The sequence below is a fragment of the Pezoporus occidentalis genome, unplaced genomic scaffold (assembly GCF_034315485.1).
Source record: "Pezoporus occidentalis ecotype Australia unplaced genomic scaffold, CSIRO_AGI_Poc_V1 ctg54, whole genome shotgun sequence".
Lineage (NCBI taxonomy): Eukaryota > Metazoa > Chordata > Aves > Psittaciformes > Psittacidae > Pezoporus > Pezoporus occidentalis.
Window position 1 is genome coordinate 2,894,392 of NW_026915877.1, and position 13,445 is coordinate 2,907,836.

A 13,445-nucleotide genomic window follows, 5' to 3' on the forward strand; every position below is an offset into this window, starting at 1 on the left:
AATGAAGCAAAACTGGCTTAATTGATCACCTTAAGGCATTTTTTTTCCCATTGATTTGCATGCTATAAACTTTAAATAGTTCAGGATAGCTATGTCAGATACGGGCTATGCAGTCAGGGTATGCAGTACCGCAATAGCTTTATCACGTGTTACCAAATGTGAGTTACTAAAACGAAAGAAATCCAGTAGCAGTAAGTTTTTAGTGTGGTTTTGAATACTTTTAATAACAAACACGCAGGGAGCGTGATCCTGTTGAATTGAGTTTTACGAAGCATATGTGCTTTGTTCTTAAATGAGAATCTAATTAGATATATTAAGTGTTAAATGTTTAGGTGTTTGAAGCCTTTAAAACATGCCTTCAGTATCTTTGTGTTTAGAGGTAAGTCTAGCAATGACCTTGAGTTTCTAAAGGATAATTGGTACTTTTTTTTTTTTAAGTCAGACATTGTAGATTTACATCAGATTTTAGATATTCATACACAATCACAAATAAGAATACTTTTGTATTCCCCTCCCTCCCCCCCCCCCCCCAAAAAAAAAAACCACAAAACCTTGATGTTGGTAGGTTATATACATAATCTTCCAAATATTTTATTTATGCATTTTGGGAAATAGGGAGATGATTTACATATTACTAGAACAGATCTGCTATTTACTCTAGTAAAGGAGAAGGGTGTTTCCATACTGTTACTCCCAGTGTATAGGTTAATCCACAGCAACTCAGAAGTATTTTTTTAGTGGAATAATATCAGTAATTTTCATCCACTTTGAAATTTCTTTTGAGAAAACTTTCTGGAGATATTACTGTTTCTTTGGCCATTTTATCAGGGGCAAACTTCAGAAGCCTGTGCACAGTTACCGTGTTGTACATGAAGTGCTGTTGTATTTATTGGGAGTTGGCTCATGTATCGCTGAGCTCTGGTGATATTTCAAATACCTGTTTGCCTTGCTTCAAACTGAACATGAAACATCCTTAGAAAAGGCTATTTTTTTTTTTTTCCTCTTAAGAAAAGCACCCAACTTGAAAACATAAACTATTTGCAAGTGCTTGTAGGCAGGTAAAAGAAATAAAAGCCACTGTCTTGGGTTGCTTTTGTATTGATTTGATTCTCACATTAGATCAGTGCTTATTTATTTAAGGCAGCTGTTGCAGCAGTTGTTGCATTTAACTGTTGTTGAAGTTGTCCAGTATGTAGCATTTTCATAAAGTCACTACAATAGAATTAAGCTGTAGAGCACTGTTAAGAGCTTTATGCACTTACTATGAAATTGCTTCTTTTTCCATTCAGTTATTCTTAAAGCTCTGACCACAAATATAGAATTAAGTTTGAGAAGGTAGTATCCTGACTTTAATGATCTCATTTTGGTTTTGAGATACTTTCTTTTTGGATTTGTTCTTCTGGTGGTTGTTCTTGCTCTTCTGGGTGAATCAGTAATAATATCAGTAAAGTGACCAGTGAATAGCAAAATCTGTTTCATGAGAATCCAGAAAGATAAAAAAAAAACAAAACCACACCACACCTCAACCCCAAACCGCCCCCCCCCCAAGGGTGGAATAATCTAATATTGAGCTGTGTTAGGAGATTGCTTTGTTCCATTTTTTTATCTTGTGAATCAAAATAACTGAAGTTTTTGACAGTTTGCTAGTCATTTATATCAGAATTTATTCTGCATGAAAACTGGCATATTAATGATTTCTGATGAAATTCTGTCAGCTCTCACTTCCTGAGGGAAAGCTCACTTTGATGTAGTATCTTTAGAGCATGAAAAGGTGATGATGGGGGTTGAAAGTAAGTAAGTAAGTATTGAAATCACAAGCATGACATACCTGCCATGGCAGGGGATTGGAACTAGATGATCTTAAGGTCCTTTCCAACCTTTCTGTGATTCTATATATGGTGAAAACGTTTGTTTATGTTGATTCCATAAGAGCTGGACTCTGGATTTCCCTGATCTTCTCTAGAAAGTAAGTCCAGAACTACGTACTTAAAAAAATTCTTGTACTCTTCCATCCTTTGGTCAGTTCCCAGATCACCACTGTTGAAGATGAGTCTTGGGGCTGACAGAGAATTGAGCTGTGGTGTAGTGTGGCTAGAGCTGCCTCTGTTACTGAGTTGGAGCTTGAAACTTAGCAAGTTGACTTAGGAGCTGGAAAGCAAGAATAGAATATGTGTTTGCAGTACCAACGGTGTTCTTGTCCTTAAAAGTGTGGGTTGTTTCAAGCTGTGTAAATGGGATTTTTATCCTCATCTTCAGATTTCAGTCTGATGCAGTGAGCAAAATAAGGCAGCCTGAGAAGGGACAAACAGAAAATCATTTCAAGTATCTAGAGGTAGAGAAGCAGTTTTTGCTGGATTTTTTTTTTTTTAATACAATCAGTACTGATTTCAGAGCATAAAGACACAAGTTTTAAATTTTTTCCAATGTAGAAAATGTTTGGAATTTTATATAAATAGGACTGGGCAGTAGAAATGGAATTAAATAATACAGTAAAGTTTCAGGTTTTTGTTTTTGTGTTGTGTTTTTGTTTTTGCTTTAGGAAGAGGGTTCAGCAGTGAAACATATTAACATTTTTATGATGATATGTATTTACTTGGATGTGTAATACTGCAGTCTGACATTTATTTAAGTTTAGTGGCTGAAGGAAGGAATTACTTCCACCCATTTGTGCCAGTTCAGCTGTTTGTGAGGCTGTATAGCAGAGTCTGCTTTTTTGATTGCACTAGAACTTAAAAATGTATTTCAAAATGTGGTCTTGCGTTGTGACAGATACCATGAGCTACTAATGTGATTTGGCTGTGATGCATCTAATCCTAAAATGCTTCTGAAGGAGTATTTTCGTAGAATCATAGAATGGTTTGGGTTGGAAGGGATCTTAAAGGTGACCTAGTTCCAATCTCCCTGCCATGGGCAACAAACGCTTCCCACTAGACCAGGTTGTTCAAGGCCCTGTCAAACCTGAGCTTGAATACTGCCAGGGATGGAGCATTCACAGCTTCATTGGGATACCTGTTCCAGTGCCTCACCACTCTCACAGTGAAGAATTTCTTCCTTATGTTTAACCTAAGTCTCCCCCCCTGTTTTAAGTTTGAACTAATTATCGCTTGTCCTGTCACTACAGTCCCTAATGAAAAGTCCCTTTCCAGCATTCTTGTAGGCCCCATTCAGATACTGGAAAGCTGCTGAGGTTGCCACGCAGCCCCCATTTTCTCAGCCTGTCTTTGTATGGGAGGTGCTCCAGCCCCCTTATCATCTTCATGGCCCTCCTCTGGACTTGCTCCAACAGTTCTGTATCCTCCTTATGTTGGGGACGCCAGCACTGTACATGGTTCCCCAAATGGTGTCTCATGAGAGCAGAGGGATAGAAACACCTCCTTTGACCTGCTGGTCACGCTTCTTTTGATGCAGCCGAGAATATGGTTGGTGAGCAAACCCAGTGTTGATACCAGACAAATCTTTGGACATATCTTAAGTACTGAACATAGTTCTGGCTGAACCTGGAAAGGCCTGCTGTTGTGATGAGGTAGTGAAATGAAAAGGGGAATGAAAATGAAAATATGAAAATGCCCCTGGATTGCTGACTGTGTGGAGTCAAGATTGAAGCAAAACTTGACAGTTCTCTGTGAGCATGTTGGCAAGTTAAAATAAGGGAGGGGTAAAGAAGGGTTTTCAGCCCAGTTGAATAGGGGAACCTGTAAATGCCAGTACTTGATCCTGCTTTTTCCTCATCATGTTATTCTGTTTGTCCAAAGTAATCCCTCTCCCTGCTTACACAAATCTGGAACCTGTCTTTCATACTGTTTAGCTGCCATCTGGACAAGGGCAGCTGTATCTTGTCTGGATTTGCTGGTCAGTGTATGTCTGCTCACAGCCAGACAGCTACTACTGCCAGTCAGCTGCTGGCTGAGCCAGGCCAGGCAAATAGCTTAGCAGTTTAGAAGTTTTCTGGGCCACTTTTAAGCAAAAGAATATAGCTGATGTGGTTGGGTTGGGGTTTTTTTTTTGGTGTTTTTTTGCGGAGGTGAGTTTTTTCTTTGGGTGGGTGTTTGTTTTTTTTAAATGAAAAGTGAAAAGTGATTGTAAGAATCTTTAGGCTGGTAACCTAAAGATTCTGTGGTTGTAAACCACAGAAAAAAGTGAAGCATAGTGAAGGCAAAATAATTTTACTTTAAATAAGAAGCTTGATCAGCATGTGAAGGATAACTGTAGTGTTTTTGCTTGCAATAGCACAGAGTGGGACACAACACCCACAGAGAGACTTGCTTAAGATTCTGAGTTTAAGGCAGAATCACACTGGTCCTGTTGTCTTTTAGTTATATAAGGTCCTGAAAGATAGAAAAAGAAGTGGGGGTAGGATGCATCACATGGAGGAAACATGAAATGTGAAGTTGGATGTTTGCCTCATAGATGCCTTGACTATGTTTTTGCTTGGCTGTGTGGTTCTGTTTTTTCGGCAGTCAGACTTAAAAAATGCACACTGAACTTCACTAAGTGCACTAGGCAAATGGCTTTTTTTTTTTTTTTTTTTGCGATTACCTTTACTCAACTCTTGTGTGAAGGGATTTTCCTTGAAGAGAAGAGGAGAGACTCCTTATTTCTCATTATATATACTAGGGAAATGTTGATGCTGATTGTATCCCAACAGGATTTGGGAAGATACATGAAACAGTACAGGAAAAGAGTTGGAGAACATTTCATTGACTGTTCTTGTCTGGCATGTAATCTAATCAGATGAGGAAATTTAAAGATGAATAGAATTTCGATGACTTGTTTGTTTGTTTTGTGGCAGGGTTTTTTGGTGGGTGGTTTTTTGTTTTATTTTTTAGGGGGTTTCTTTTGGTTTTGTGGGTGGTGTGGTTTTTTGTGTGGTTTTTTGTTTAAGTGAACAGTATGTTAGCTGTTCCCATCTTCATGAGGTTGCAGGAATTTCAAACTTTGATTTTAGAAGGTTGTAAAAAATATTTCATAGTTCATAGTTCAAAAGTTCTTACAAGGTTTCATAGCTCTGAGAAGAATTTGTGCAAATACCAGCCTTGACACCAACTTATCTTTGGAAAATCTAGCATGATAGAGAAGGGCATGAAGAAGAGCCTCATCTAATGTAGAGCTGCCCTCTACATTAGGCGAGTGCTTGTACAGAGGCTTTGACTGGATATGCAGGCCCCTACAATGAAAGGTATCTTGTATCTGGTGTGCTTGCAGCACATGCGCTGGCAGTGAAGCACTGCAGGATTCCACTTACCACTGATCTTTCAAATCAGATGAGCAGCTATGACAGGTATCTGAGATCATTGCTGGAAAATTCACTGTCAGGCCTCAAAATAGAAATTCTAGTTGCTACCACCAGCATGATAGTCATCCTTCAAAGGGGTTCATATCTTCCTTATCTAGTTTTTATATCCTTAGGTAGTTTATTTAGGCTTTAGTCTGGGAATATGCCTACTGGTGTATTACTACTTCAGTTTAATAACATCATTCTGAGACTGCGTGGAACTGGTATTATTTGCATATGTGCAGTGGGAAATCATCCCTAGCTATATCATGAGCAGCTGCCTTATCTGAGCTTCATCCAGAGACACTTGTAAGTGGTACCACCTAGTCAGGGTACAGTAGAACTCCAGTTACCAAGTTTTTCATTTCATAAACTGAATTAAGTTTTCATTTGAGGTTTGTGTTTTGTTTTGGTTATTTTTTATTTATACATTTAAACCTGCATATGGTATTGAGGGCCAGTATTCCTGGGGGAAGTGATGGGAAGGGATATGTAAAGGTGAGCAGTTGTCACTTTCATCTGTGGTGTGTCCCTTTTTTCTCTTACCTTTTTAAATTTTAGCTGACTTGAACTGGCTACACCTTTGAGGTCAGCTACTGTGGTTGTTCTCTATAGTGAATTGTTTTAATATTTCCCCCCCCCTTTTGTTGGTGTTTGAGGTTTTGTGCTGGGGAGAGGAGGGTAATCCAGATTGGAAACTGTTTCTAGCATTAGTGCCTGTTTTGCTTTGGTCTATTTTTTCAGCCTTTAAATCCTGTAGAATTTAAACTTTTCTGGTGAGTATTTAGCCCTGTGTTCCTTGTGGTAGATTTTTACCATCTCATAATATTCTCTGTTTCGTTGCGGCCAGAACATTTCACCAGTAATGTCTATAAAAACTACCAGCCTGTATGAGGTGAGTGTAGTCCCAAGGCTATGCTTCAAAAATCCCAAACAACTGACAGAATCTTTCAAGCTTCTTTTCCCCTACAAAATCATTAGATGGTAGATGAAAAAATTTCTGTTTTGTGCTGTTCACACCTTGCAGTGACAGGAATGGCATGTTTGAACTTGAAAACATCAGCCTGTGTTTTTGTGTGTTCCCTTGAAGTCAAGATGTGTGAAAAATAGCACTTAACTTTATATTTCTAGAGATTCCCAGAGGATGACAATTTTTATTTCAGAGGTAGGTAGCTGATGCTGTAGATGCCAGTTGTGCCATTAATGGTATCTTAATTTCTACCCAGAGAATGTAGCTGCTGTATGCCCCTTTTTCTCCATTTTCTGCCACTTGCTTTGCTCTGAAATTATTTTGGAAAGCTTGGACCAGAGGCCTGGAATATTTTTTTCCTACTTCCTTAAATCCAGTCTTAAATAAGATATCTGGAAGTACAAGGCAGAAAATGGTAGTTGTCTGCAAAATCTTATTATGACATTATTGATTTCTTCTAACAAGAAGACAAACTGCTTGGAAAAAATACAGAGAGGAACATGTGTTGCAAAAGCAATTTCAGCATCGTTTTTTCCTTGAGCAAGAATTCAGTGAGATTTAGATGCCACTGTTAACGCCTCCTGCAGTGGCCTCTTTCTGAGTACTCCATGACTTACAGTTGCCCCCCTTGATTCCATCTGCTTTAATCACTCAGAGACATTACTTTAGGTGGTACCATAGTTTCAAACTAACAATCAGACTTATCTTCACTTCCATCCTTTTCTTTGAATTGTGGCCTTAGCCTTTAAAGATGCTTTTCATTTTCTGCCACCACCCTTTCTAAAATCTCACATTTCTGAGTACTGTAGCTCTTTGTTTAAATTAATAAAAAGTTTAATAGTCTCTCTTAAATTCTACGATCAAATATTCTTCTGGAGAACTTGTCAGAATGAGTTCACAGTTTTATAGATGCACAGGTTTCTTCAACATGGCTGATTACTGAAGCTTGAACTTTGAAAGGTCAAGTGGCTAATTTGCATATGGATTAACAGGTAGAGAGTTTCTTCTATCTTGTATGTTAAAGTTTTAAGAACCTTTTCTACAGATACCTTTTCTTAAGAAACTTTTAAGAACCTTTTCTACAGATTCCAAAATTCTGGTTCTTTCACTTGATTGTATTTAATGTTCTGTTGCAGGTCAGGTATAGGTAGCATTTTGTACTGTAAAGTGATGTTTTGTTCACAAAACTGTACAAGTTGCATGATGCCTAAATCTGCTAAATCTCTCTTACTGGAAATACTAGATGTTGATGAGATTAAGAATGTCAGAGTGGCCCATTGCTTGCACCCTGAAGAGAAAAAGTGATCTACTCAAGTGGTGTCCAGAGTTCTTCAAGTATGTATTAATGCTGTAGCTCACCTCAGAGACTGATGCATTCTGAGTTGGCTGTTTAATGTCAGAAAAAAAGCTAATGAATGGTCCAGCTCCACCATCCATTGCCAGAGCACCAGCTTTCGGATCTGTGACAGAAAGAGAGATCAAATACCATGTGTGCTATCTGATGATTTGTTTCAAAAGTAAAATGTATTTATCTGACACTGTTCTAGAAGCTCTCTTGGATCCAGGAGCAATACCTAACAGTTCCTGAGTAGCCTAACTTCAGAAGCAGATGAATAGGTTGTTATATTGCCTGTGCTGAGCAGAATCTGTATTCACACTCACTATAATTTTTTTAATGAAAACAAAATATATAGAGATCTATATAAAATAGTAACATCAAGTGATTATAGCAGATTACTATTTTTAGATAACTTTCCGTTCTGTAAATCCAGAGGAGACATTCCTGGTAGAAAAGTGTTTGTTTTCTTGTTGCTGTCTGTGTAGCAAACAAACGGTGGTTGCAAGGAGCTTTTAACAGTATAGTAGTGGGGTGATATTATTCTTCCCTCCCTCCCCCTCCTCTCCCGGGCATTGTATTTCTTTCTCGTGTAGATGACATGATCCTCTGTAGTTTCCACTATATTTAGGAACTTATGCTCTTAAGACTTGGTGTAGTAGATTGTTCTTCAGTTTTTCAGCACTGGATTCTTCCTGTTTAAAGCTCTTTCTCAGAAGTGTCATTTTAGCTAGAGAATTTCATACTTCCATGGCAGGCGCATCCATACAAGTTTTTCATCTCGGCAAGGCGTGAACTGCAAAAAAACTGAAATCTTTTTTAAGTATATGATGAGATATCTAAGCAAATACAGGTTTCCTGATATCTGCCTCCCCTTCATACTATAATCCCGGAGAACTAAAGTTTAATATAGCCATTGTTATACAAAAAGCTACACTAGAACTTCCAGGTTTACTGTAAGACCCCTGTTGAGTTGCAAACATTTATTTATAAATATTATTTTAGGAAAGGAACCTTTTGAAACATCAAGTCAGTCTTTAAATATTTAAGATTAACCTTTTACCCTATTAAAAATATTGAGTCTCACAGATCTCTGTGCAGAGGTGCAGCACTTTGGTGGCATTTTGCTATTCTTCCCCAGTGACTTTTGATTAAGTGCAATACAGACTTGGTAGACCATACTGAAAAGGAGAATGATAATGAGAAGCTAGTCTGAAAAGATATGCATCTTTTGTATAAGGCTGTGTGACTGCAGTTCAGGTGATTTGTTACTTTCCTGTTTTATCTTTTTCTTGATTCTTGCATTGCTTAAGTTAATTGCGGTAGTGTTTGGATTTAATGAGTGCACTGTTGCTTGTCTTATGCAGTCCTTGTTCGGCCTGCCATCATAGGGGACAGTGATAATGGGATTAATACTTGTCTAAAGATCAAAAGAATACGTTCTGGGACATACTAGTGTGTATAAAGAGGACAGGATAGGTGTTCTGTTGTAACTCAGTTTTCTGTATTAGGTTGAAAATAGCCTCTTTATTTTTCCTTTGACTAACATTCCCCTGGGTGTTAGAAAAAGTATATAAATTATAACAACCTGCTTCCTGCTTGTTGGAACTTCAAACCTAGGCCTTTAGAGTACATATTTGTAGTCTGGTTTTAGATATATTTGAGTCTAAAAAGTATGTATGAGACCACTGCAGAAACAAATATATGATTATGGGCAAGATGCTGCTTTTGTTTTTGCCAGATTTTCTGGTTTTTGGTGTTTGTTGTTTTTTTTTTTATGGTTGGTTGGTTTGGTTTTGTTTTTTTCTTGTTGTTTTGGGTTGCCTTTTTTTTTTTTTTTGTTCCTCTAAAGCAGTGTGTTACAATTGAGATCTTTAGTGAACCGGCCATTCTGTCACTATGTCTAGTGCCTGTGGTGCTTTGGGCTGTCCTGCTCAGCAAGTTTATTCTAATAAACTACTCCATCCCTTGTGTTTGTGAATCTTGGTGCTCTGAATGAGTTCATGTTAATCCCAGAGGTAACAGAATTTAAGTAAGCTTTCTACTCTTACAGATGTAGCTGCCACACTGAACTTAACCCTTTCAGTCTTTATATACTGTTTTCTAGGAAACAGAAAAAAAAAAAAATAAAATGTCCTTTTCTATCACATGGGTATCCCTGCATATAAATTCTTACCAATACTGTTGTCAGTGTTTATAATACAATGAGGTTCAAGTGTAGCATAGTGAACTTGTTTGGGTAGGTTGTGCAGCCAAGAAGTACAGATGTGATTACTATTTCCAGACTTCAGTGTTGCTGTTTGCATCTCAGAAACATATCACATGGAAATAAAGTCTGTAGTTCTGTCTAATGCTGGAAGACATGCAGAAATAAGATTGATATTTTATTTTTGGTTCCCTTCCGGTTAAGAATGTGTTGGGTGCATGTTGGGAGTGCCCTACAGAGCAGTCTACCTATATATAGACTGGCTTTCAGGAGGCCTGAGGGTTTTTTTGATTTTTTTTTTTTTTTTTTGTTTGTTTGTTTTGTTTTGTTTTGTTTTTCTCCGGTTTTAGGTCTCTGTGCCATCAGACTAACCTCTGCAGCATTTTCACAAGTTTTCATGACTTCAGCTTAAAAATTTTCCTAGATTTCATAACCCAGCAAAGAATGACAGATTCCTCTTCCCTTTGACTGAAAGCCTTTGTGTCTTCCTTTATGTGGTGTCCCCAACCAAGGATGCTGCAAAAGCAGCATTTGGGGATGGGAATAGGACATGGGATTGGGGGAGGATGTGTCGGTTTTAAGGTCTTTCAACAAATGAGGGAGATGATCATGTTTCAGACATTTTATTTAAAATGTCAGAAAAACATTCCTGCAGTAGAAACCAGCGGGGTTGTGTTCCTCAGTTTCAGGTCTACTAAATCAAGCCAGATAATAAACTCCCAGGAATTTATAGTTCTCTTTTTTTTCGCATCTGAGTGTAATGTGGTGGTGTCTGTAATAGAAAATTTGTGTTTCTTTTTTCCAGTAGTCCCTTTCTAAATTAGAGCTATGTTGGTATTGCCCTTCTTATTAGCTATGCAGCGATTTCATTGTTTGACACATTTATTTTTAATAATAATAAAGGCTAGATTTTATTTCCAGGAATTCATACAATCTTTCTGCTTGAAAAAAATGGTAGCCAGTTCTTCAAATACCTACTAAGGTGAGGTTTTCCAGACTGCACATGTACACTTGTAAGTTGCTTTCTGTAACTGCTGACAATTACAGCATATCCTGTATTAACAGCAGTGCAGAAGTTCACTAGCAGATGTTGGTTTTCTTACTTCAGCTGTTGCAGATGAACACAAATGTATAGTGATACAGCAGCATGCTGACTGCAATATGATAACAGCACATACTAAATGTGATCTGTCTTAACATGCTGAAACTCAACTCTGTGCTGGAATATTCTTTGCTTTCTTAACGTGTTTTCCTCTTGAATCTTTCAGACTTTAAGTTCCATCCATAGGATACTGCTGGTGCTTTGCTCATGGCTTCTTTCAATAGCATTTTGCCTTTTGAGATTCAGTGATAGGTATCCCAAGGACGTGACAATTGCATATGAAAGCAATTTGTCAGCACTCCAGATTGGTACAGGAGTTTCATTATAGACATACTATGCCTAAACTGGCACCCAGTAAAATTTGCTTTCACTGAAAATGCTAGCTTTCCCTTCTCTAAAAGTTTGATTCCTGTGGAGGGGGTGGTAGAGCTGGTTAGAAGATGCTGCCTTTGTGCAGTGGGTTAAGGGCTGCTTCTTTGTGTGGTTCCTTCTCTTCTTCCCTTGCATCCGCTAGGTTCCTGTTTTATTGCTTGAGAAGACTGATCCAGCATTGCCCCAGTATGTTCATACATCTCTTTAGTCTGGCAAGACCTATTGCAAGTGTCTGTTCAACCCCTAGAGAAGGTCTTAAGGTAGATGCTCCAGTCAGATCCAAAGTCACTAAACCAACAGTGTGATTGCTGGCGAGCTGATAGGCTGAACTGATTCAGAGCATTTGTGGTTAAGAAGACCTGACTACAGAGAAGATATATATATTTGTGCAAAGTTAATTTTACTGTGGTTTCTGAATTTTATCAGATTCAGCTTGCCTATGGTCCTTCAAAGCTAGGCTTGGCAGCAGGAGGAAAGGAATGGCACGTATGAGATAAATCCAGGACTTCTGCTTTATTGCACTGACAGAACCAAATTGTTCAATCTGTTGTCTCATCTGTTTCTTGCCATAGCTGGGAGTTGTAAAGGTCAGGCCATCACAGCACAAAGAATATAATAGTTAACATGCTGCATCTTGCAGTGTTACCAGCTGGCTAGTGCATTTCTCCCATTGAACATCCAGGCTCTTTCCCAAAAAGCGTAAGCAGCATCCTCAGCCTATTTTGGGAATGTGTGAAAGTCAAAAGTTACAGAAGGTGGTTATGTGGGATGCCCAGTATGGTCAGCACTGCACTCGACTCCTGTGCCGTGTGCTGCACTTCAGGAGGGGTGCAGCACTTGTCAGTTTGAAACGATTCTCATCACCCGGAGAGGTGCAGCTTTTTTGGTTCATGTAGAGTACAGGTCTCTTTACTGAGGAAAAAAATTACCTTATTGTCAGCTGTGTGTGTTTGAGGAGGTGTTACATGATGGAAGCCTCTACCACTGTGCCAGTCACCCCAGCCCCCACCTCCTACCACATGGAGGTGGACAATGATTTCATCCCCCAAAGGAAGCCAGGGTTACAGTCACTCTGCTTGTTACAACCTTGTGTAGAAAGGGAAGTACAGGTATGGCAACAAGACAATATTGATGTATCAAAATTACCGTGGAAGTATGTGAATAAAGGAGGTAATGAGTGATAAGAATAAATATGTATGAATTGACTGCTGTGGAAGACCTCTTGTTTAGTCTTCAGTATAGATGTGTAATGGAACTGTCTTGAAAATATTAGAAGGGTACACAAAGTAAATGTGCATTGTTGTCCTCCTGACCCCCAATTTTGACATAAGTCCTCGGAGTTTGATCTCCCTCTCTGTTTTTCCATAGATTTATTACATGTTAAATGATGAAGCTTGCATGAAGATTAATGACATACTCTTGTCAGTATTGGACAAGAGGTAAATAGAAATAAAAGCCAGTTATTACACCCAGTATTTTGTTAACAGTTTTGCATCCTAACAACCGTTTACCTTTGCAAAAAACAGACTGGTGCTTCATACCACGCTAGAACTATGAACTTGGCTCTACTTGGGGGAGCCACAGTATGTTACTATTTGCTGGGTTTTGCTGTAGGTTGTCAATAGGCATCAATTACTCAATTATGTTTGTAATTTAAAAGACAAAATTAATTTCAGAAACTTTTAAGAATTCTGGGATGACAAAAATAAAAATCATGTGATTTTTATATCAGGATATAGCAGGATAGGTTAGCTTAGTCTACTATTCCATTGTTGGAATTCACCAGCATGTTGAATAGAGACTGCATCAGCGCTTTGGTCTCCAAACACCACTGTGCTTCTGCTACCTGAATCATGCACATTGGCCATCATGCATGATCCCATTACGTGTATGTTTGGTGTACACTATGGAAGAGGAGACATGGCCTGAGCTTTCTGAGAGCAGCAGCGCTTGTTTGGTTATTGAGTTATGACAAAGATCTAATGTCTTTATGTTGTAGCTGATTCACTGGGTGGGAACAAAAACCCAGCACTGTCCTTGGCAGTGTGGGGCTGTTGCCTCACACCTATCAGTCTCAATCCAGTTGCTCACTTGGCAAATCAGAATGGCATAAAAAATACTGTTTTAGCATAGTGTGTCTTATTCTTCAGTGCTTTGTGTTAAGAAACTACATCACAGATGAAAGCT

At 38.5% G+C, this 13,445-nt stretch overlaps 1 protein-coding gene across 2 annotated transcripts in view; it reads left to right on the forward strand.

Annotated features, from left to right (window-relative positions):
- Positions 1–13,445, forward strand: part of ACVR2A (activin A receptor type 2A) — a 68,459-nt gene that overhangs the window by 24,939 nt on the left and 30,075 nt on the right. The window lies entirely within an intron of this gene.